Raw genomic sequence first — 24,640 nt, forward strand, 5'->3', positions numbered from 1 at the left:
GTCATTTTAGAGCTGGACGCCTGGCATCTTTTTTGGCCACAAGTTCGTTTCTGTTTGGTGTGAGGTTCTGTGTTGTGGAGATTCTCAGGATGGATTGCAGGTGCTCATCAGTGAGGCGATTCCTGTGTGCTGTTTTGTTAGTCTTCATCACTGAGAAGAGCTTCTCACACAGATATGTGCTACCAAACATGCACAAGGTTCGAGCCACATGTAGACGGACTTTTTGTTCTTCAAAGTCACCAAAGCCGTGCAAACTAAGTGCAATAACTCTAGTAAGCGTAAGTGTTCGGCAAGGCAGCTGAAGCGCTGCATTATGGGATCTGTAGTTTATTGTGTTACCAGCGCTTCATATACCCGGCTTTAATAACAATAATACAGTATATAAAATGATCTCGCTGGCGGATATAATTACACACGGGCCGGATGTGGCCCGCGGCCCTTGAGTTTGACACATATGGACTAAATAGAACTTGAAAAGATATATTTTTTCAAATGTGATCGCGAATTCAGATAGAGTTGACGCAAGACTACAGCCTGCATGCCTCAATAAGTCATCCTCCCTCGCTCTTACTTTTTACCGCTCATCTAATGAATACACTGAGTATGGCTTTACCAAAACAATCATTGATGGCTAATAAAGTATCCATTATTCGAGTATGTAGATCGGGATATATATATATACATATATATACCCGCATATCGCAGCGGAGAAGTAGTGTGTTAAAAAAGCTAGAAAAAGAAAAGGGAACATTTTAAAAATAACGAACATGACTGTCAATATACAGTATTTGTTTTGTGAGTGTTACTGAGTGTTGCTGTCATCAAGGATTTGATTATCATTATTTCTTTCAATCAGGTTCGTATTTGTAGGATGTGTTGTGTTCAAGTTACATTCCGTGTTTGTCAATCGCTGTAAAGATGACAGGTTTCATTCATCGATTCGCTTCTTACTGCATCAATAAACAGCTCGTCTTCTTCTTTATCTGAGACCGACACACTGCATGCACGGGTTTTTTTACACTGTCTTCCTTTAGCGGACATTGACTTTTTCCACCGTGTGCTTTGTTTCCACAGTAGCTGCATTTATGAATATGCTTGTATGTATCAGACGCTTCATATTTTTTGCTGCCTTTTCAATTGTGTAATTGTTTTGTTCAGCTCTTTGGAACTGTTGCTTTTGTCTGTGCACTGCGCCAGTTCACGTGAGCCGCCGTGTACATGCATCGAAGTTCCCAGCTGTGCTGGTGCCATGTCGCTATGTCCATGGCTGTATCTAATGTTACCGAGTCCCGGCACTTAAAACTTTCTCTCGCAGTTTCGCTGAGTTTGTGCCAAACACCACCCTGACCATCTCATCTTCCTCTGCATAAGCACAGTCCTTCACCCGTGAATATTTACCCGTGGCAGTTTGCTATTGGATTGCCGCTGACGGACGGCCTTATATGGGTAGGCACTAAATTACAAACGCCAGCGGCAGCCTGTCTATGAACTTAATTTAAAGTTTAGGTTTACATCATGCTTTGTTTCCGAAGTAGCAGAACTCATGAATATGGTTGTATAGGTCACTTCGCTCGCTTCTTATTGTTTCGCTGCCTTCTCAATTATATAATGCATGTTTTCTTCAGCGCTTTTTGGGCCTCTTCCTGGTTTTCTACGTACTGCGCGATTACGGGAAGGCGTGATGATGTCACACGAAACTCCGCCCACGGGTTTCAAGCTCATCTCCATTACAGTAAATGGAGAAAACAGCTTCCAGTTATGACCATTACGCGTAGAATTTCGATATGAAACCTGCCCAACTTTTGTTAGGAAGCTGTAAGGAATAACCCTACCAAATTTCAGCCTTCTACCTACACGGGAAGTTGGAGAATTAGTAATGAGTCAGTCAGTGAGTCAGTGAGTGAGTCAGTGAGGGCTTTGCCGTTTATTAGTATAGATTTCTACTTCGATTCGCATCTCTTTTCAGCATACAGGCATGTGTGCCAAATCCTTGTTCTCTACTGCTCAGTAGACTTGGACATTTTTATATGAATTGTCATCAGTTTTTTTATATATGGCTAAGAAAAGATTGCTTGGTCTAGAACAGTGATTCTCAAAATGTTCTTGACTGAAGACCACCTATGGCTAAAAGTAAACACTTAATGCAAATTCTGTTATAAATCACCACTTTTTTTCTATATGTACTCATGAAAAATACTGTACCAACCCAAGTGTAAGAGAAAAGAATAGGTACACAAACTCCTTCGAAGGTGTCATAATAAAGATAATATAAAATCCAATATGAACACAAAGGCTCCTTAATTTCTTTCTATGTTGGAAGTTAATTATATTACTGATGCTCTGTGAGCAACTATGCTGTCCCTATTACCTATCTGCATTTGAATCTCTTACATATTTAGGTGGTCAGTCCTGCCTACACAGAAGTCTGGACTAACATTCAAACATTATGTTGATGGATTTATATTTCAAAATCTCAGCTAATAAATCCTAATAGATTGTGTTACAGCACACAGGCGCAGAATACACCAGAATATGTCCTGTGAGCAAGATTACCCTTAGGGAATCATGCCACACAGCCATAGTGCCATAACTGACACTCCCTCACAATGCAGACAATGTGCCTCTTTCGGGACTCCGTAAGCAATTGCTTGTGTGAGACGAAGTCAAACCAGCAAAGGATTCTCTGGAGAGACACAGTACCGAAGGAGAACAGTCTTTGTCTAAAGTCACTAGATAGCATCCGTGTCTCTCAACCATTTAGCAAAACAGGAAGCACCAGGACTCTAAAGACTCGGACCAGCGTCCTTTTGCAAAGATATTGAAAGCACCCAACACCCCTATCCAGTGACCTCATGACCCCTTTCTTTCCCAATCAGTCTATTAACTCCAAAAGCAAAGTCACTTAAGACATGAATGTTGCTGCCAAGGTCGTCGAGGTAAGTGAACCACTTGACAAGGATAACATTCTCTCTGCAGACAAACACGCTGATGATGGGTGTGCCCAACAGGTTATTAAAGGCCTGGATCTTGGTTTTAATCCAGTATACTCGCAAATCCCAGACACTCAAGACTCCTCGCTCAGTCTCTCGATAACCCTGATTAGAGCCTTCATTGACTCTGCAAAGATCACAGCATCGTCTGCAAAGTCAAGATCAATGAATCTTTCTTCACAAAAAGATGCCATACAGCCGCTGGACCTCAGAACCCTGCCCAACACCAAGTCCATACAAGCACTGAACACAGCAGGAGCAAGAACAAACTCCTAATGAACCCCAGAATCAACTGGGAAAATGCAGAGGTTCTGCCTTCACTCTGCACAGCACCCACAGTACCAGCGTGTCGGCCAGCCATTATATCCAGCAACTTTGGGGGGATCTCAGGATGTCCCACAAAGCAACTCGATCAACGGAGTCAAATGATTTACAAAAATTGACAGGCTGCACAGAAACTCTGCTGATATACACGTTTACATTCCACGAGAATTCTCAGTGCCAGGATGCATTCAATGATAGATAGGTGTTCACCAAACTCTTCAATCTCTCCCTGAGGCAATCGGTGGTACCCACTTCCATCAAGGCATCCACCACCATTCCTGTCCCAAAGAAACTGGTGGTCTCCTGCCTATCGCCCGACTGCACTGACATTGGTCATTATGAAGTTTTTCGAGCAACTAGTCAAAGGTTACATCTGCTCCTCCCTCCCCAACACACTGGATCCTCTCCAATTTGCTTACAGAGCAAACAGATCTAAACAGGATTCCATTGTGCTAACAATAAACACTGCCCTCACCCACCTGAAAAGAGGAAATACATATGTAAGAATGCTTTTCATAGATTACAGCTCGGCATTCAACACCATCATCCCCTCAAAACTCGTCTTGAAGCTTGACGACCCTGGGTTGGGGACGACCATCTGCAGATGGATCTTCTCTTTCCTCACAAACAGGTGGTGAGAGTTGGCAAACACACGTCCTTATCACTTATTTTAAAACATCACGGGCAAGAGTCTCCCTGCCATTGAAGACATTTACCTCCATCGGTGCTTGCGTATAACAAGCAGCATCATAAAGGACAACAGCCATCCAGCACACCAGCTGTTCTCCTTGTTACCGTCTGGCATATCGGACTACAAGACTTATGAACAGTTTTTACCACCAGGCCATTCTACTCCTCAACAGCAAAACCTGAACACCCACATACACTTACATCACACCTACATTGCACTACTCACACACAAACCGTACCTGCATACACTCTGAATACTGACTGTAACATGCATCTGCACTTAATGGAATATGCATCTGTAATTATAAAACATTACCTGTGCAATAACTGTCATTTGTACTTGCTGCTCATTCAACTCATATTGCTCTATAACTTTTTTTTAAAATGTACACATTTTATTTTATATACTGTAGCTAGTCTATTTTTAACTTGTATTTTTTTTATTATTTTTTAGCTTTATTGGATCTAGGCAGAGTGACTTGTTTTTCTCGTCATACACATTTCATTGTATGTTGACCCTGTGTTAACCTATATATGACAAATAAACCTAAACCAAACCAAACCAAACCAAACTTCAAAAGGCGTAAAGCCAGACTGCTCCAGTCACAGGTAGGTGAACAAGTTATCATGGATCCTTACTGAGGATGAGCCTAGGAAGAACCTTACCTAGCACCTAAAGCAGTGTTCTCTCTCTGTAGCTGCAGCAATCCAGGCAATCACCCTTCCATTATCAGATAGGGACAACAAGTCCCATTTTCCAGTCAGTTAGGATGATGCCCGTCTCCCACAAGGAAGCAAAGATTGCTTGCAATGCCTTACCACCAGCCTGGAGAAGTTCACCCTAGATAGCACAGATCCCTGCAGTTTTCCCTTCATTCAGCTGGTTCACCACCTCTGCAATCTCAACAGGCAAAATTAATGTATTACTTCAGCAGGCATAATTAAATAAAAAAAAAAAGTTTGTGTAAAAATAACACATGAAGTGGCTAACAGCAATGACAATATGGAACTGCACTAGCACATGTCAAAAAGAAAAAGAGCAAAAGTCATATTTTGAAATGCTTTGCATATAAGGCAGGAGAATTTTAATACATGATTTCCAAAATAATGCTTTACATTTTAAAAGAAAAAAAACAAAAACACATACACACAGACACAGATAGTCTTTCATTATTACCACTTGTAATTCTTTAACTTGTAGATGATGAAATTATTCCACTTTTAAATACCATGTCCTACACAGAGACTTTGCATTAATTCTCTTACTTGACATCTAGTGTTTTCTGTTCAAGGATCCATCAATTCTCGAACCAGCACATACACTTTAGGGTCACAGGGGAAACCTCAGACATATCCAGAATCACTCATAAAAGACTGCGTAATGTGGGAAGAAATTGCACCTCCATAAGAATTCACAAAGGTTGTAGCAAGTAAATATCTAGTTAAGTATCAAACGAAGTGGCTGTCTGACGTGTGTACACTGGAGGTGAAATGACTTTTGCCATTTGCTCATATCAAAATAAAATTTATTTAAATGACTTTCTAGTAATAAAACATGCACTGCATTAACAGAAATGCAGACACAATTACAGCAATGCATACCAAACTACATACTGAATATGTATCTGCACATGCTAAATTTATGTTGGTCGCTTGGTTTTTGAAGGCAAATTAATATTTAGGAGTATAAACCCAAAGAAATGATTAAAGTATTGAAAACACCAGCAGTATATGATATATTTGAATGGTACATTGCAGAATGTACTATAATCTTAATCAGTTACAATTAATTGAATACAAGTAACATCAGTCCATTAATCTTTTTACACGTTGGACAAAGTTTGATGACTCTTAGAAGATACTTTGAAAATAAAGGCTGTTTCACAAGTTCTTGCATAATGGACTAATGTAAAACTGACAAGTTTTAAACAAAGCCCCAAGAGTTTGTAAATTTTCAAATGTGAATCAATTTGTTTCTTCCATTAAATATTACTCTCTAGGAACTTTTTTATGAGCTAATGATACAATTATATAACTTAAAATGGTAAATGTTTTAAAACCAAATACAGGAAGTCCTTGACAAACTAGAATTCAAAAGCATGTTACAAAAAAAGCATTTTGTCCATTTTCTGCTACTTTGGTTTAACTAGCAACAACTAGGGATGCTCTGATTGATCAGATGCCAATCTAAATCGGATGATTTTTACTACAAAAGAGTCAATCGCTGATCTGTACATTGGCCAATCACAAAAACGATCTTTCACCCCCTTTCTCTCTAGTCTTTTTGTTAAATTAGTTGCAGTGCTCATTGAGGTATTACAGTAGTGAAGTACATGTCTTTTTAAAAAAATAATAAACAGTAAATACTCTGTAGTGTAAACAAAGAGAAGCAGGAGATTGGAATATTAACCTTCACATTAAAGAAGGTAGAGTAGTTAACTGAGGAAAAGGAATTGGATTAGTTGGCCAGTGCAATTATACAAACAGCAAGAAAAGCTCATTTAATGAATTTAGATCTTTTTAATTTGTTGTTTAATTAAAACGGACACTGTTGAGTTTGGACAGCAAGCTTGTGTTAAGTGCAGCAGCTAACATTGTTAATTGAAAATAGAAAAGATAAAGAGTTTGAAATTGCTACTTAGTACACAATATGCTTATTAGCTTAACAGCAACACTTGTCTTTTACTTATAAACTTGTTAAGAATTTAAGAATATCTTAAAAATCTTGTTAAGAATACTATTTCAACAGAACAGGTAGTATAATCTTTGATTTTTTTTACTTTTAAGCATTGATTTTTATTGAAGTACTAAATATGACTGCTTTAATATACTTACCATTAGTATGTCACAAACATTGTGGTGCCCTGAAAAGGAGGGAACAATGTATAAAAGGTGTTGCAATTTCTTCATGGAATAAACAAAATGTATGCAAATACCGAGGAGAAACATTTTTAAACTCAAGTTTTTGTTGAGAAATTACATACTAAACACTCAACCTCAACAGAAACCAGTGGTGACCAGTTGTGGACAACAGTAAACAATATGATTTGTGTCATATAATCCACATGCTCGCTATCCATTTTTATATTTTTAATGTCAAAATATATACACATACACTTTGGTCTGAACACACACCAGACTGACTATAAAACAAGAAAATTAAAAAGAAAGGTTCTAACTTGGTTGTCACAGTCTGTTGTTATAAAGGAGCCACAGAAGAGTTTCTTGACACAGCTGTGCTGAATAATTTGTTGGCTGAAAGTATTCAGCGTTAGTGTGTCAGAGAGAGGATGTGCAGCATTGTTCATAATGGCGTTCAGTTTAATTCTCTCTTTCGCTACTACCTCCAGGGGGGTTCAGAGTGCATCCTAAAACTGACCTTTCCCTTTTAATTAGCTTGTTGATATGGTGAGCATCTCTTGAAGTGATGTTACTAGCCCATCACATCATAGGGTAGAAAATCGTACTGGTTCATCAAAGATTTATAGAAGGTGTGAAGAATGTTGCTACCTGCATTAAAGAAATGCAGTCTCCTAAGGAAGAGCCTACTCTGGCCTTTCTTATATAGTTCCCCTGTGCTCCTTGACCAGTCCAACCTGTCAGTAATATGGCCGCCCCATATTCTTGTAACAGTGCACCACCTATACATCTACTCCTTGAATAGTGACCAAACAAAAAGGCTCTTTGCTGCGCCTAAAGTCAATCACCAGTTCCTTGGTTTTGCTGATTTTAAGATTCAGTCTAGAAGTGTGTGATATATATCATCTACAATATCATCTTACTTATTTTTTTAAGGATGCACAAGTTAATAAGATCAAATATGTCACTCAAGTTGTAAAAAACAATCAAAAACATTCGTTGGAAGTCCACACATTCACTGTCTCATGTTACATAACAGGATAGACTACTGTACCATGTGCAAAGCAAGAGCACAGCCGTGCAAAGCCAGCACGCCATAAGTACAGAGTCCCGTAGATAGGGGGGGGGAAAGAAAAAATCTGAAAGAATTATGTAATTCATTCAAACAGATCATTTTTAATTCCGTAAGAAGAATTAGGCCTCTCAAAGCATTATTTCACAAGCTTTCTTGGTTCGGGGTCCACAATTTCAAAGCAAGTTTTTATCTTTCATTATTTAAAACACTTGCAAAGATCCTAGCGTCCTCACCCCACTCCATTCTGCTCCGACTTATGTGTAAAGTATGTACAATAATGACAACAATGTAAAAGCAATAATGAAGCAGAATGGAGAGACTGTGCCTTCCTGTAAATTCCAACTGTTCTAGTCAAACCAATGTATATATCTGAACTGACCACAGTTATGTGGGGGGAGGGGGTTGGGTGATGTGGAGTCTTTTGACAGCTTTTAAAAAAAATAAATAAATCAGAAATTCAGAGAGTGCGAGTCTCTGCAGACGGCCACAAAAAAAAAATCAACACCTACTTGATGATACCTAGTTTGAAGATATTTTATCATTGGAAATACCGGACTGTAGGCGTGAGCGTTTACGAATATATCTTAATTGCTGTTTTAATCATGTGCGGGATTAAATTAGAGTATGTAACTCGATTTGGAAAAAAAAAAAAGAAACACAGAGTTCATTAACTAATGCAGCATTATAGACCGTTGCGCAGGCGTGCACGTCCAGCAAGCCGAAAGTTAGCGTCACTCCCTGCCTCAAAATGAGTGAACAAACGGCACCAGATGATAAAACAGCCTCGCCATCTACGTCATCAGAGTTAATTGCCAGACGTGGTTCATTCTCACTCGCATGGCAGTGGTTTGGTTTTGAAAAGACTGATGTTGCTCAAAAGACGGCAGCCTGCAAACTAAATTGGTTGCCGTTAAAGACAGCTCGACAACTAACTTGTTTCACCATTTGCAAACTAACCATCACACAGAATACAAAGAATACGACAATCACAACTGGTACAAGCACAAAAATACACTCAGCAAACTTTTAGCGGATTCATTCTGCAAAAAAGTGTCTTACGACAAGAAAAGCAACAGATGGCATGACATAACAAACGCCGTCACCAATTACATCGTAAAAGATATGGTGCCAAATAAAGTTGTGGAGAGAGATGGTTTTAAACAACTTTTGAATACTTTAGACCCAAGGTACACACTGTCTTGCTGAAAATATTTCAGTCAAACAGCTCTGCCTAAGTTGTATGATTCGTGTCGCCAAACTCTGACGCATAAACTGCAAAAGGTTCCACATTTTGCCACAACAACGGATTTATGGTCAAGCCGAACATCCGAGCCATACCTCTCCCTGACGGTGCATTTCACTGACAAAAACTGGCAACTGCAAAGCTTCTGTTTGCAAACATCCTACTTTCCACAAGATCACACAGGCGACATCATTGTGGAAGGTCTGAAAGATGCGCTGGCATCATGGTCACTGCGAGAAGACCGCATGGTTTGCATGACAACAGACAGCAGGGCTAACATTTCCACATGTTTTCCCTATATATACAATTGTGAGTACATGAGGCTGGCAATTTGAGCACTTTATGAGTAGAGCGATGTGAAAAACATGGACAGAATAATGGAATTAATACTTAAAAACAGATTTTAAGATTTAAAAACGGAAATGTGCGGAATTTAGAGACTGAAGAGGTGAGTGTTCCCAATAAACTAAACGACTGAATAATCTGTAGTTTTATCATTCAGATACTATTTTCTAGTTTGTTGCTTTTGAAGCGAATGCAATTTTTGTAGAAATCCAGTTGTGCCTCTATTTGTGCACGTTTCCTGTATGTTTTTTGATAAAGCCACTCGAATTAACTAACTGCAAGAGACAGAAATGTCGAAGTGAGCACCATCAGATACCATAACTACGTCGAAAAAACTAAGACACATAAGTTTATCTGCAAAATTGTGGGCACAAAATCCCGGCGACTTTTACGAATTTGGACAACTTTTCTGCAAGTTTCTCCGCCATACCATAGACCAAACATGAAAAAATACTTGCAATGACCATGTCAAATCTAATCCTCATCTCAAAAACAAGGAGTAATTAAGATCAAACAGTGTTCCCCTTCAGGAAACAACAGAGGAAACAACAAAATCATCAGATGCAAGATGTCAGTTTGTGTCCATGTGAGTCAGACATACCGCTCGAAAAAATGATGAAGATGCATCCTTTCTTTATTAAGCATTGTAAAAAAGGAGGTGTGCTGCCAGAAAATGAGCAGTCTTCATAAAACTCATTTGCACTGTGTAAAAGATTTGTGGCAAGAAAATATATGTTGTAGTTGATGAAACCACTGATAGCCGAGACCACATAGTTCTTATCATATCAATAGGTGAGTAAACATGTGGCTGTATGGTAATTCTTTTATGTATGCCGTTCTAATTGTATGTGATGTATTTACTGTGAATCATTTAACCAATTAAATTATACAGGTATTTAACTAGTATGAACAGTCTTTCCCGTATAAAAATGTTATTAGGGAACAGCACTGGTTGTTAATGGGTTCCCTTTTAAAAATTAACAACAATGTTTCAAGATTTGATAAATGTTTTGCCTCGCAGTGACAAAGTATGCAAGGACCATATTTCACTTTTCCGTTATAAACTTGGCACTACAAAACTGGGCAGAAGAGCAGGCTTTTCCTCAGATGCAACAAGCCCTTTAAAGCGGGTCCCTCTTTTTTCTAAAACTGAACCTTAACCTTCATCTCAGAAGGATGCATCAAACTAGTAACAGCTCTTACAATTCTGGAGGGCACTCACTGTCTTACTGCAATCTCAGCATACAGCATCATGGAGGATTTGGACTCCAACCTGATGAATGGTACTGCAAAATAAGGTTCAGTTGTGCTATTGTGCCATTTCATCAAAAGGAATGTAAAGTGCCATTTCATTAGTGTTTCTTTTGTTTGGATATAATACTCCGATCTATACCCTGTCAAGTAAGCAAACCAGCTGCCGTGGAGCAACAACTGAGGCTCTACCTCAGGAGCCAACATCCAAAGTTCAATGCTAAAGGCTCCTGTGCAGCACCCTGAGGTGGGCCACTCCTGTCTAGCATAACTTTTAGTAATTTACCCACAACTAGATCCTAGGGGCTGGCTGGGCAGTGGTGTAACGCTGGTGACAAACAAACTGGCTCTCTAAATGAAATCAGACAAATTTTTAAATCAGTATATTACAGTCACTATAATAAAAAAATAAATTGTGAGACTGGAATGTGGGAGTTGTGGGTAGAAGTAGTTGTACATAAATATATGTAAAATGTGGACCCGCTTACTTTTCCAAGATGACAATTAAAATGTTATAATATATATAGTGGAACCTCGGTTCACAACCATAATTTGTTCCAAAACTCTGGTCGTGAACCGAAGCAATTTCCCCCATAGGATTAGGGCTGTTCGATATAACGATATATATCGGATGACAATATGAAAACGTCGATCGCTGCACATTACGCTATCGTTTGTTTCGTGGTGTCACAAAATAAACTGTTTACGGCAATATTTTTTTCATTGTTTTGATGGCCACCACGTGGATGCAGACACACTAGCATGGCTGATGAAGACGAGGCAACACCAGGTAGCTCCACACAGAAGGACCTTGTTCCTAAACGAGGGGCTACCTCTGTAGTATGGAGATGGTTTGGATTTGAAAAGTCTGACACGGACCAGAAAATGGTACTGTGCAAATTATGCTGCAAACCGATCGCTACCACAGACACCAACACGACAAACCTCTTCTACACCTCCGCAAAAAGCACGTGAGCGAGCATGCAGAGAGTTTACAACTGAGAGGCAGGCCACGTAGGATATTACAGTTGTAAAGGTACTATTTAAACGAGCATGTTAAAAGCTTGGAAGATTAATTGCTACCAAAACAATTTGCTTAATGCATAATTTTCCCTGTAGCGTTTGCTGTCAGCGTTAATCTTGTTAAAATTACGTTTACGCCACAACTGCATTAACACGGCAAATCTCCGTTAACGAGTTACGCGGATCCCCATGCTTGGGGCTGGACGGCATCAACACGCTTAGCGCCGTCCAGTCCCACGCACGGGGCGATCAGCTGTAACTCATTAACGGAGATTTGCCACACTACGATGTGCAAATTAACATTTTACTAGAATGTAGCCTAAAAAATATTATATTTAATATTATATATTTAATATATTTTTGTCGTAAGCCTTATTGCTGCTACAGTTTGAAGTACAATGTTTACATTTGGTTTTGACAGTTAATGTTAGACTTGTATTTATTTTGTTTAAACGGTTTATTGGCCTTATATAGTTTAGTTGTTAGTGCTTTGATCCTTTTATATTTAATATATGTTGTGAGAGTTATTGCAGCTACAGTTCACATTTTGTTTATGTCAGGCATTTTATATAGCAGTATTTTATATTGGACCTTTAGTAATTTGTTTTTGAAAAGTGTTTTATATTTGATACATTAACATTTTATGTTTACATTCTAAGTCAAACATTTGCTCAAATGTTCTAAATAAAAGAACAGAAATAATTACAAGTTGAATACTTCTCATTTTTGATTTTTTTAATTTAAATGAAAAAAAAGGAGTGGTGATTATATAAACTATTCACTGAATACAAAGAAAATGTACTATATCGTGATATCGGGATATGAAATGAAATATCGGGATATAAGATTTTGGTCTTATCGCACAGCCCTACATAGGATTGTATGTAAATACAATTAATCCATTCCAGACCGTACAAACTGTATGTAAATATATATATTTTTTTAAGATTAAGCACAAATATAGTTAATTACACCATAAAATGCACAGTGTAATAGTAAACTAATGTAAAAACATTGAATAACACTGACACAAAACACCCAGACTTCCTGCTCAGCTGCACGACCAGGCTCGCTCGCTCTCTCAGCAGCACACACCCCTAAAGCCTCGCGCTCGCTCTCTCTCTCTCTCTCGCGCTCTCCTTTTTTTAAAATGAGTTTTAAGCACGGGGGGAAAAAAGGAACATTTGAAAAAAGAGAAAAGTAACATTGCAACAATTCACGCTTCGTGGAGAGGAGGTTACAGTTTTGAGGGAGAGTCCAGGTCCGCGATGGAGTGATGTTTTCCTTCAGGTGTTTTCTCTGTTGTGATTTCTTGGGTTTCTTTTGCAGGCAGGCACGTTCGTTTGACCGAGAACAATGCAACACGTGCAGAAATCATGAGCGCGCACAAACCGAAAGGGTACCGAGACATTCGTGAACCACTGTGTGTGTGTGTGTGTGTATGTATATATATATATATATATATATATATATATATATATATATATATATATATATATACACACACACACACACACACACACACACACATATATATATACACATACATACACACACACACACATACTGTGATACAATGGGAAACAAATACAGCTTTTTTTGCCTCCTCTTTGCTCAATCAGTAAAATGAAAAGAAAAACACTTCAAATAGATCACTCTGTGTGCAATGAATCTATATACCATGCGGGTTTCACTTTGTGAATTGAATTGTTGAAATAAATTTACTTTTCTATGATATTCTAATTTATTGAGATGCTCCTGTAATAGGATTCTGAGGCTGCATTATGTTATGGAACTTCTGTATTTCAGCACAGGATTATCTTCAATATGGAACACTTAACACTTTCTTCTTTGTTTAAACATATTTTGTGTGAAGCAGTTACATGCCTTGTCAGTTTTGTAACTAAATGAATTACGGCGTAACTTTGAAATTGATCAAATTAATAAAATACCAAGAATGTTTAATTCTGCCTAGTAAGTATTAGCAAAATATACAGTTCAGTGTATTGGTATTGCTAAAAACTGGAATATGAATTATTTTCCTTTTTGTCAAATTGTATGCATATATGTGCATTTTATATCTAAATTATTGACATCAAACATTAAAATATGTCAACATAAAATAATGCATAAATTATGAAGTAAATACAAATTAAATCACAAAAAATGTAGAATCAACAAAAAGGAGTTAAAAAAAAATAAACCTGAACTATTAAAATACTCTTGAACAAGTACAACCTGATAATTGAATTCCTTCCTAAAAGGCAAGATGAAAAGAGGGCAATAAGCAAACAAGGCCAATTCTCAAACTAGCACTACATATGGGACATCAACATGTCAAAGTAAAATCAAATGATCAAAACGACTGTAGACTTTGCACTGCTAAAGATTGATTTAAACGAAAGTATAAGCGTTTCTTAAACGGGCACACATTAAAACTTGCATTAAAACTCCGCGAATACCATCTTCAGGTGTTCATCACTGTCAAAGAATTGTCAATTATTCTTTACACAAGTGTTTTTAATCTGGTGCGCCATGCAAATAATAATATAGTGCCCCTAGGTCCAGACCAGAGAGAGACACATTCCTCAGGTGGTCAACACCTGTCTGGTGAGGACGGGACTACCTGGAGAAGCCAACATAAAAGCAGGTCTATGATTGCCACTTTGCAGAGACAGTACTTACACAACACTTTAGCAGCCAGCAGACATATTCCATCTGCCTGGAAGCATGTTCGCCAGGACTGTAATAGAGCTGAGGATAGTAGGCATACGAGTTACCTCTGATCTTGGGTCAGGGGAGTAAGGCAGAGAGAGGACACTTATACAAGTGGATAAAGGGACAAAGCAGCTGGGAAAGGCATCACTTAGTGCTCACTAAGTGCTGTGTCTGAAATATCCAATCACCAAGCTGATTTTTTCTTTTGCCAGTGTCTCCAGTACTCCCAACCTTTCAGACAGTTTGGCATGTGTATCAGATTTCATGTTTTTGTGGCTGGTAAAATCTTGGTGTGCCTTGGGATTTTTTCAGTTACAAAAATTGTGTCACCACAGAAATAAAGATTGGAAAAGACTGCTCTACACTTTTGCTCCTGGCATACTAAAAAAAAGTTTTCTGTAGCCACTATCTTACTGAAAAACTGGCACTGTTCACTTATGTGAAACATTAAATTTCATCTTCTTATAGAAATATGAACTGAAAAATATAGACAGCATAATTTTTAACCTTGCAGTTTTTCTCTTGCATTGCTCCAGGTCTACCTTAAAACCCCATTCTTAGTCAGTATGTATAAATCAAGAAAATGAACACCAGTACATATAGATGACCCGCTGATCTAACTCGGTCGATTTTCACTACATATGACTCAATCTGTGATCTGTAAATTGGCAGACCACAAAAAACAATATTATCAGCCCCTGCTTTTATTAAGATTTATAGTAAATTAGTTGCAGTGCTCCTTTACACAAAGTATTATGGTAGTTGAGTCACCGTAACTCTAGTTTAAGCAGAGCAAGTGACACTGGAATATTAGCCTTGTGGAAAGTGGAGTAATAAACTGAAAGAAAAAAAAAAAAGAATCAGAGAAGTTGTTAGAACTATATAACTATAAATCTTTTATTTATACAGGCAAATTTTTTTCTTCAATTTATCAGCTGGACATTTATCATTCTTGAGGTGTAATCATAAATATGGATTACAATTTTTATTAAGTAGTACTTGTTTCTTACAAAAGTCATGCGGTATGACACACAGCAACAAATAATAAACAGTACAAATTTTTAAAAACCCACAAATATATCAAATGTTTATAAATTGTTGATAGAGAAGACACAAGACTAACATGCTACACATTTTGCTGTTAAGCTAACAAGCCTATTGTGTACTAAGCAGCAACCTCAAATTTGTCTCCTCCACCCCCCCCCAACTAAAAATGTAAGCTGCTGCATTTAAAACAAGTTTGCTGTCAAAACTCAAACACTGTCTGTTTTAATTCAAAGAACAATAAAAAAGTCCAAATTCATTAAAGTGGCTTATCTTTCCATTTGTCTAACTGCAACAGTTTATTACTCCACTTTCTTTAGCGTAAAGGTTAATAGTCTAATTACCTTTTGCTCTCTGGTAAAACAAGCCTCAACTTACTGCACTTTGTTAACACTACAACATGTTTGCTGCAAAAAAAACTACCATGCTACTACTACTCAATTACCGTATAATCTTGTGTGAAGGAGCACTGCAACTACATTACCGTAAAGCTAAGAAGAGCAGGGGCTGAAAGATCTTTTTTTGATTTGCCAATTTTGATGATCAGGCATGGAGTCTTTTTTAAGTGCAATTCGACCACACATTCAGAGCAGCCTTATTTTGTTAGACAATGGTGAAAACTATTTTTTATTTATTTTTTTAAATGAAGCTTTGTTTCAGTTAAGTTCATCACAGAAGAAATAAAACAAGATCACAGCTTGAAATCATGAGAAGCACTTCACTTCCTTTTATATCATATGTATCATGCACGCATACTTTGGTGCATATTTTATTACTATAAAAAGTGTATTTTAAGGAATTTATTTTCTATTCTTACCGTCATTGAACAATAAGCCTACAGAATTTAATTTTGTCAATAAAAAATTAACAGGTAACACTTGTAGTCTACAGTATAGCTTAATACAAATACCAAAGTTATCACTTTATTATATAAAACAAGGCTTCTAAATGCCTGGCTATGCAAGAGCAAAAATGTAAAAAGTTTAAGGGTTAAAAACAAAAAAAAAAAAATACAGAATCAGTATTGTAATTGTAATTCAGCAACATAAAATCATTGATCGGAGCATACCTAAGCAGAGCAAAATGATTTGACTCCCAGCTTTTCACCCAGGTTACACGGGGATAACAAGTAACATATAACACAAAAGGGGTATAATTAAAGAAAAAAAAAAAGTAACATAAAATTAACACACAAACACTGATTTAATGCAAAACAATTCACGGCAAAGCAAAGCAGCTTGGAAATCTAACTTACATAAATGGTAACTTATTCGCTACAGAGTCACATGAAAATGTCCTTTTAAGAGACAAGTTATTCAGGTATCTTACTGAAGAAAGAACTACCAGTTTGAAAAAACGCTACATTTAAACAAAACCTGCTCAATTTTCCTCACCTTCCACCTACCTACAGTGGTGTGAAAAACTATTTGCCCCCTTCCTGATTTCTTATTCTTTTGCATGTTTGTCACACAAAATGTTTCTGATCATCAAACAAATTTAACCATTAGTCAAATATAACACAAGTAAACACAAAATGCAGTTTTTGAATGATGGTTTTTATTATTTAGGGAGAAAAACAATCCAAACCTACATGGCCCTGTGTGAAAAAGTAATTGCCCCCTTGTTAAAAAATAACCTAACTGTGGTGTATCACACCTGAGTTCAATTTCCGTAGCCACCACCAGGCCTGAAAACTGCCACGCCTGTTTCAATCAAGAAATCACTTAAATAGGAGCTGCCTGACACAGAGAAGTAGACCAAAAGCACCTCAAAAGCTAGACATCATGCCAAGATCCAAAGAAATTCAGGAACAAATGAGAACAGAAGTAATTGAGATCTATCAGTCTGGTAAAGGTTATAAAGCCATTTCTAAAGCTTTGGGACTCCAGCCAACCACAGTGAGAGCCATTATCCACAAATGGCAAAAACATGGAACAGTGGTGAACCTTCCCAGGAGTGGCCTGCTGACCAAAATTACCCCAAGAGCGCAGAGACGACTCATCCGAGTGGTCACAAAAGACCCCAGGACAACATCTAAAGAACTGCAGGCCTCACTTGCCTCAAATAAGGTCAGTGTTCACGACTCCACCATAAGAAAGAGACTGGGCAAAAACGGCCTGCATGGCAGATTTCCAAGACGCAAACCACTGTTAAGCAAAAAGAACATTAGGGCTCATCTCAATTTTGCTAAGAAACATCACAATGATTGCCAAGACTTTTAGGAAAATACCTTGTGGACTGATGAGACAAAAGTTGAACTTTTTGGAAGGCAAATGTCCCGTTACATCTGGCGTAAAAGGAACACAGCATTTCAGAAAAAGAACATCATACCAACAGTAAAATATGGTGGTGGTAGTGTGATGGTCTGGGGTTGTTTTGCTGCTTCAGGACCTGGAAGGCTTGCTGTGATAGATGGAACCATGAATTCTACTGTCTACCAAAAAATCCTGAAGGAGAATGTCCAGGCGGTTCATGCTAGAAAACCCTCAAATAAAGCTAAATTATAACAATTCTGCAAAGATGAGTGGGCCAAAATTCCTCCAGAGCGCGGTAAAAGACTCATTGCAAGTTATCGCAAACGCTTGATTGCAGTTATTGCTGCTAAGGGTGGCCCAACCAGTTATTAGGTTCAGGGGGCAATTACTTTTTCACACAGGGCCATGTAGGTTTGGATTTTTTTTCTCCCTAAATAATAAAAACCATCATTTAAAAACTGCATTTTGTGTTTACTTGTGTTATATTTGACTAATGGTTAAATGTGTTTGATGACCAGAAACATTTTGTGTAACAAACATGCAAAAGAATAAGAAATCAGGAAGGGGGCAAATAGTTTTTCACACCACTGTATATTATGGATAAAATATTGATCAGCCTTGAGGACTCAGACAGCATCTCTGTAATATATTAAAACATTTTAAAGTCCCTCCCTTTCAAGGATCCTAAAGTACAGTGGGAAAATTATCTCTCACCCAACATCTCAGAAAAGGAATGGAAGGTAGCAATGCATAGAATTCACTCAAACTCCATATGCGCAAAGCATACAATTATTCAACTTAAATTTATATATATTAAGCACATCTGTCTCGTTTAAAATTGTCCAAAATGTTTCCAGGGCAAGATCTAACCTGCAAACACTGCAATCAAGTTCCAGCGTCATTGGGCGTCCACCAAATTTGGAACAAAATCTTTAAATGCCTTTCGGACAGCCTTGGTGTCACAATCCCTCCTAATCCAACAGCAGCTGTGTTTGGTGTACTTCCAGACGAGCTTAAAGTGGAGGACGACAAACAAACTGTGATTGCCTTTACTTCACTACTGGCATGTAGACTTATCTTGCTCAACTTTAAGAATCCCAGCTCACCTATTTTAAGTCAGTTGATAACTAATGCTATATATTATCTAAAATTGGAAAAAAACAAATTCACACTTAGTGGATCTGTACAAAACTTTTTCAAAACCTGGCATAGGTTTTATATATCTCTCCTTCATAAGAAAAACACCATTCAAATAGGAACAAGTGTTTATCTGCATACTCTCACAGTATGAATGCACTTATCAAGCAATTGCTCAACTGTCCGTGTGGCACACAGGGACAAATGTATAACAATTTAAAAGTGAAACTTCTGCAATGTTTTTACTGGATGAATGCCAGAATTTTGAAACAAAGAAGATTTTAGGTACTGAGTGAAATGTTTGTGCATGCTTGGAGTAGGCTATGCAGTGGCAGGCTGTAAAGACAAGGGGGAACATAAAAAGCTGTGTTCCATGAATTTTCTAACTGTGAAAGTTTAAATGTCAAGTATAACAATACTGTAAGTAAAAAATCGACTATGTATCATCTGCAAAAAATCAGCTTTATTGTCAATCCTAAGGATGATGAATGGAGGCTAAGGTACAGCATTTTGAAGCTACAGCAATTGTTTAGCACAGATATTATTAAAGATGAAATCATTTTCGTCTTTGTGCACTTCATTCTAGGGGAGTGACTTTTCAAACTGAGGCCGTTTTTACTAGAAAAATAACCTAATAAATGTATTTTAGCTTCCTAATATGTGTGAGGTTTTACCAATACCAATGCATACGTGGAATAAGCTACCAAATAGTGTGGTTGATAGTAAGACTTTAGGAACTTTCAAAACTCGACTTGATGTTTTTTTGGAAGAAATAAGTGGATAGGACTGGTGAGCTTTGTTGGGCTGAATGGCCTGTTCTCATCTAGAATATTCTAATGTTCTAATATGAAGATGACAAATATCACCATAGTATATAGCCACTGATATTACTGAATGTGCCCAACCTACAGTGCATCCGGAAAGTATTCACAGCGCATCACTTTTTCCACATTTTGTTATGTTACAGCCTTATTCCAAAATGGATTAAATTCACTTTTTTCCACAGAATTGAACTGTCAACTGTGGGACCTTATATAGACAGGTGTGTGCCTTTCCAAATCATGGCCAATTAACTGAATTTACCACAGGTGGGACTCCAATTAAGCTGCAGAAACATCTCAAGGATGATCAGGGGAAACAGGATGCACCTGAGCTCAATTTGGAGCTTCACGGCAAAGGCTGTGAATACTTATGTACATGTGCTTTCTCATTTTTAATAAATTTGCAAAAACCTCAAGTAAACTTTTTTCACGTTGGCATTATGGGATGTTGTGTGTAGAATTCTGAGGAAAAAAATAATAAGGCTGTAACATAACAAAATGTGGAAAAAGTGATGCGCTGTGAATACTTTCCGGATGCACTGAATATTCTATACACCACCCTAACAGTAAAATGTGTATTACAAGATATAAGTTCTGATGTGAAACACAAACAAAAATTAGCTTTCACCTGGGTAGAGTGCAATGGGCAATGGATAAAACTGCCTGACCACACCCTACTCTGAAACCAGCATGAAACATTTAGGGCATTTTTTTTTTTGTTTAGGCAATTGCATGTAATTAATAAACAACTTAGGAATACAACATTCTTACCATACCTGGCCTTTCCTCATGATTTACTTATGTCCTTAAGAGATGCCATAAATTTGAAATCTGTCATTAAAATTAAGCCCTGTAAGTTGTGAAGTGGGGCCTGAATGCATCAGACTTGTTTTACAGCACATCTCAAGAGATGCTAAAATGGATTGAGATCTGGGGAATTTGGAGGCCAGGTCAACAACTTGAACTATGTCATTTTTCTCAAACCATTCCTGAACAATTTTCTGCAGTGTGGCAGGGTATGATATCCTGCTGAAACAAGCAACAGCTATCAGTGAATACCATTGCAATGAATGGATGTAACCATGAAGGGAGCATTTCCATGAAGAGAACATAAACATGAATACCAGAACCCAATGTTTCCCTGCAGAGAGTTGTGTAGAGCATCACACTGCAGCTGTCGGCTTGCCTTCTTCCCATAGTGCATCCTGCTGCCATCTTCCCCAGATAAATGATGCACAAATACCCACCCATCAAGATGATCTAAAAAATGATTCATCACACCAGGTCACCTTCTTCCATTGCTCTGTGGTCCAGTTCTGACATTCACATGGCTACAAGTAGGCAATTTAGGTTGTAGGCAGGGGTTTTGCATTGGTGCTCTGACTGAACTGAACTACACAGCCCCTTAGGCAGCAAGCTATGATGCACTGTGTGTTTTGATATTGATTAAGCTTTTCACAATTTCTGCTATAGTAGCTCTTCTGAAAGATCAGACAAGATGATTAGCCTTTGCTCTCCATATGCATCAAGGAGTCTTATGCACCCATGATCTTGTCACTAGTTCTCTGGTTGTCCTTCCTTGGACCACTTTTGGTAGGTACTAACCCTTGTATACCAGGAACATCCCACAAGACATGTCATTTTGGAGTTGCTCTGACCCAGTCATCTGGACATCACAATCAATCACTCAGATCCTCATGTTTACTCATTTTCCTGCTTCCAACACATCACCTTCAATAGCTGACTGTTCACTTGCTGCCTAATATATCCCACACCTTGACAGGTGTCATTGTAACAAGATAATCTATGTTTTTCACTAATGTGTCAGTGGTTTAACTGTTGATGCTGATCAGTGTTAATTCGAATACTTCAATTTATGCTGGGCATTACCTGTATTTTTAAATTAAAGAATGCATTAGAATGCAGAATTGGTAATTGCTGTATTAACTCAAAGAACACACCTCTTTTCAAAATATTTTAGATACGTATCTTCTTACATAATCAAGTAAACCTTGACAGGAAGCAGGAGAACTGTTTATGCTAGAATTCTAAGAAATGCAGGTTGCATAGATTTGATAAAGTAAAAAGCAGTGTATGTAATCTAAATGTGCACCCAAAGTTCAGTACTGCACAACACTAAAATTTTAATTGTTAGACATTACATAGTTTGAATCAACTATTACTTTTTAGTGACAAATTTAACTGATAAAGTTTCTTATTCAAAGGTAAATACTGACAGTCAATTGTAAAAATTGTCCTATTTTTTTTTTTTAAACCTCATTAATTTCAGCATTGCGTTACTCCACACACCTTATGCTGCAATACTTTTTTTTTCATATTCAGCATTTTTACATTTTTATTTGGTAGCTTGTGTCATCATTTATAAAATAGGCAGATTTTGTACCGGGCTGCTCTGCATTTTGGTTAACGGGTGTACTAACAATATATTTTAAACACTTCTCCGGTACAGTAAAATTACTGTTTTGCTCATGATGATGTTTCCTTGACACGGAGGCCCTAATTTGCTGTTGTGTTATATTAAAACCATTAAGCATTCATTGAAGCAAGCAAAACCTACTTTCTTTTATCATTAAGCATAACAGCAGTGCATAATATGTATCATCTACGATAATATCTTAATTGTTGTTTTAACAATGTGCGAGTTGAAATTATCAAGTGTGTCAATGACTTTGTAAAAAAAACATCAAATACACACTGTAAGAGTGCATGCATTCACTGTCTCATGTAACCTAATGTGACAGACTTCTGCACGTGCGCAAAGCGAGCACATAGGCAATAAAGGTCCTCACTGTGGATTGTGGGATGGATCGGAGACAGAGCTTAGTGGAATGAGGTGTGAAGCTCAGAGATCAGCTTGGACAAACATGGATGGGATTAGGATTTCAGACTCATCCATGGAACATTATTTGCATTTGCATAGTTAGATTTAGGGCAGAACAATGTTTGTCGCCTTCTCCCATCATGTTTACTGCCGCGGGGAGATTTACTCTATTTGCCAAAGAACTTCTTCATTTTCCTCCCAAAATGATTGGATCATAAAATGCTACATAAGTTCCAAAATAGAGTTTCTTTCTGAAGTTTTCTGTTTAACATGTAGGTGTTAACCTGGTTCAAAGGCCAAAGACTGTAAATGCGCAATGACATGTTAACAGCTCATTTAACAAAACATGATGACAAGATTGAAGCCATTGCAACAGCAGCTACAACAGAACTCATGGCTGTAAATGATGGAGCAGATGATGACACAAGGGAAGGAGCAAAACAGAAAAAAAAAATTGTGGCAGCTATTTCAGAAAATTAAAAAAAAAAACACACCACAGGAATTAAATTGAAGGAGAGTCTCTGAACACTGCCATTGAAAAAGAGATCAAGAGCTACTTGATGAAAGCTGAGGTGGACAGTGATATAAATTCACTTGAATGGTGGAAAACACAAGTTAACTTCCCTAAACTGGGGAAATCTGCAAAAATGTATCTGTGCATCCCTGCCTCAAGCAGCTCTTCTGAGAGAGCTTTCAGCACCGAAGGAAATGTTGTAACTTGTCTGTCCATACCATCTGGCTTCAGAGCAGGACAGATACTGGCGTTTCTGTCACAAAACCTGAAGTTTCCTCAGTAGAGTTTAACAATTGTTTTATTTTGTTTTCTGTTTTGCTGGCCTTGGTTCATTTTTTGGGTAAATCCTATAGGCCACATGAAATGGTTTACTCATACTTGCACTGTATGATCTCAGTAATACTTTGACTGGTGATTTTAATGTGTTTGTGTTATTTTACTTCAAATTTAAGTAAGTAAATAAGAACTGTTTTCCTTAAATGCTGTTTCCATTAATTTCATTAGTAAGCTACAATTAATATCCATTAACAAGGCCAATCTAGATCAACAACACTTTTACAACCATATTTTTAAAGGATGCAAAATACTAATTATCATTGTCGTCAAAGTCCCAGATAACATCGAGATATCATTATTGGCCGACATTGTGCAAAACTAACAGGAAGTAATTGCCAGATTTCTGATTTTGCATTTATTATTACAATGTTTTTAAAATCAAAGAGCATTTTCAGTGTCAAGAAAACTACCTCAACCAACACTTGTCTTTTGTAGGTTACTAGCTTGAAAAAATTGTATTAAGGTTATATGTGTTATATTTTTGATAAATCTGTAAAGGGAAAAAAGAATCCTGTTTAACTGAATCCTGAATGCCATTCCTCGACCAATATCACCCACGCCTGACAAACGTATCAAATCAGGCTGCTTTGCACACTTGCTTCAAATTCCACAATCTAACTTTTTTTTTTTTTTAAACTATATTCTATGCTTCTTGTGATTGGTTTTAAAAATGTTGCTGTATTTCCAGAATTTTTAAGATGCTGTTAATGAATATAGTTACAAAATAAAAAAATACGAGGAAAGAATTCTTAAAGGTTATTACAATGCAACATTTACTACATTCAGTAACTCAATTTGTGAAACACTGCTAGACTGACCATGCTTTAAGTGACTTGTATAAAATACAGATGGTACAGTGAACTCTATGTGACTGCACGCCTTTAGCATCCGGGGACCAGAAAGGCACATAAGCAAAGGGGAGGGGTGGGGGAGGAGGCAGCAGGCCAGGCCTACAGTAACGAGTGTGTTTAACATGTTTAAGTAATCACAAGAGAGTTTTATGAGTTTCGTATATACATTGTAGGCATGTGAAGTGTTACTTTCCATGCACAGAAAATCCACTTATTACAAAAGAGTGCCAGTGCACAAGTCATAAGCACTGCATACTCTGCAGATGCTCCATCGGCAATAAAGCAAAAATATTAACAATGAAGCATAAAAAGGCATGTTATA

The 24,640-nt window shown here is 37.5% G+C and overlaps 1 protein-coding gene across 3 annotated transcripts in view; it reads right to left on the reverse strand.

Annotated features, from left to right (window-relative positions):
- Positions 1 to 24,640, reverse strand: part of ankrd11 (ankyrin repeat domain 11) — a 402,782-nt gene that overhangs the window by 361,933 nt on the left and 16,209 nt on the right. Inside the window, exon 2 of one of the 3 annotated variants that reach the window (XM_039763292.1) lies at positions 6,840 to 6,868. The exons of the other annotated variants lie outside the window; for them this stretch is intronic. The gene's annotated coding sequence lies outside the window, so the exon portion shown is untranslated. The remainder of the gene's footprint in view (positions 1 to 6,839; positions 6,869 to 24,640) is intronic. 3 annotated transcript variants of the gene reach the window in all.

This window comes from Polypterus senegalus, chromosome 9, assembly GCF_016835505.1.
Source record: "Polypterus senegalus isolate Bchr_013 chromosome 9, ASM1683550v1, whole genome shotgun sequence".
Lineage (NCBI taxonomy): Eukaryota > Metazoa > Chordata > Cladistia > Polypteriformes > Polypteridae > Polypterus > Polypterus senegalus.